The sequence below is a fragment of the Echinops telfairi genome, unplaced genomic scaffold, assembly GCF_000313985.2.
Source record: "Echinops telfairi isolate 266 unplaced genomic scaffold, ASM31398v2 ScPeMD7_18;HRSCAF=68, whole genome shotgun sequence".
NCBI lineage: Eukaryota > Metazoa > Chordata > Mammalia > Afrosoricida > Tenrecidae > Echinops > Echinops telfairi.
This window is the reverse complement of record NW_022103915.1, coordinates 54,731,653-54,733,256: the sequence shown is the minus strand read 5'-3', so window position 1 is coordinate 54,733,256 and position 1,604 is coordinate 54,731,653. Positions and strand designations below refer to the sequence as shown.

General features: G+C 39.7%; 1 protein-coding gene across 1 annotated transcript in view; it reads right to left on the bottom strand.

Annotated features, from left to right (window-relative positions):
- The window catches only part of NID2 (nidogen 2), a 76,314-nt gene that overhangs the window by 54,014 nt on the left and 20,696 nt on the right, over positions 1-1,604 (bottom strand). The window lies entirely within an intron of this gene.

The following is a 1,604-nucleotide window of genomic DNA, read 5'->3' as shown; positions in this document are numbered from 1 at the left end:
TCAGAATAATACAGAAAGTATATGGCACGATATTTTTGCAGAGTGAAAATGATAACACATACAGATATCTGACTGAAAGATGGCCATAATACAGTGTTCAGGTGTGGAGACATATAAAAATAAAATTTGTGTATGCTTAAAAAAGCTGGAAGAATTAATACTGGTTATCACTTGCAGGAGTGATCATGGGTAATTCTTACTTTTATTCCACAGTATCCTGTGTTGCTTTTATTTTATTTATATTAACCATGGACTACACCAAAGAAAAATCTCTTCATAGGTCATTTTGTTCCTACATCTTATTATGTTCTCATTCAGCAATTCAAAGGTTTCTGGGAGGCATAAAGGATAAGAATGAGGGAAATATATAAAGAGAGTAAGTGGAAGGTGTGTGTGTGTGTGTGGTGTGCATGAGAAAGAGAGAGAGTTCTTATGGAGCTTCATGGCTGTGAGTTGGGAATATAACTGCTTTTCCACCACAGGCTTTTTGGTGCTTTCTGCCCATTGTACTCTTTATAGATATTAGCATTTACTCCAGTGCTCTGACATTGTTGGTCCACTTATCTGTCTGAGATCTTCGGAGCAGAAGAGAGTAGGACCAATGGAGAGTAAACCAGAAGCTAAATTTGCTCTAGAGTCAAGACTGAAAGGTAGCCTGGCTGAAAGGTGTCTACGTGGGTTTTAAGAACAAAGTCAAAGGATTTAGCAGAAGTTCCCCCCAAACACAGACAATAAATGGGCGATAAAGCAGAGCAGCTCAGTGCCTCCAGGCTTGTGCCTGGATTTTGGCCTTGCCACTTAGTAACTTGGAGATGATAGGCAATTTACTTAACCTTCCTAAGCTCGTTTGTAAAAATATAGAAAATAGCAGTACTTACCTCCTAGAATTCTTATGAGATTATTCTTGTCAGTGAAATTTAATGAAGTATTTAACACAATTGCCTGGCAAAGAGTAAGCTCTTGGTAAGTGTCAGCTCTAAGCACCCAGTTGTGGCTAAAGTGCCTGACTCTCTGGTAGCAGAGTAGAGCAGATGATAGGCAAAATTGAAAGTGTTCAGGACAGATTTCATGAAAACGAGCAGTTAAGGGAGGCACGGAAGGAACCGATGTTATGTCTGGCTACTGGATCTGGATTCAACAAGGGCATAAAGGCAAAACACAAAAGAAAGAAAAAACCCTGAAATCAATAAATCACTGCTGACCTAGAGACTGGCGTTAGGTAGCTTGACAGAAAGGGAAAGGGGTTATTGTTGCCTGAGTGGAGTGATCCATTGGCAGGATTGAAGCCTGCCTTCAATTCTGGCTACTTCCTAACAGTCAGGATCACTTCAGGTAAGGAAGCCATAGAGAAATCCTGAGACTTCTAAAAATGTAGCAACCTCATGTTTGTTTGTTTTTCTTCATTGCTTTTACTTGACTTTCAACACGGATCTGTCCAAAAGACTAAATCACAATGCATCTTCTTGTGAAATGATTAACTTGGAAATCCTCAATCTTGGCACTCTTATTTACTAGATGTTTTCATGTGGTTCCAAGAGCAACATTTTCCATAGCATACCTCGATGGCTCTGTACACACACACACACACACACACACACACACAC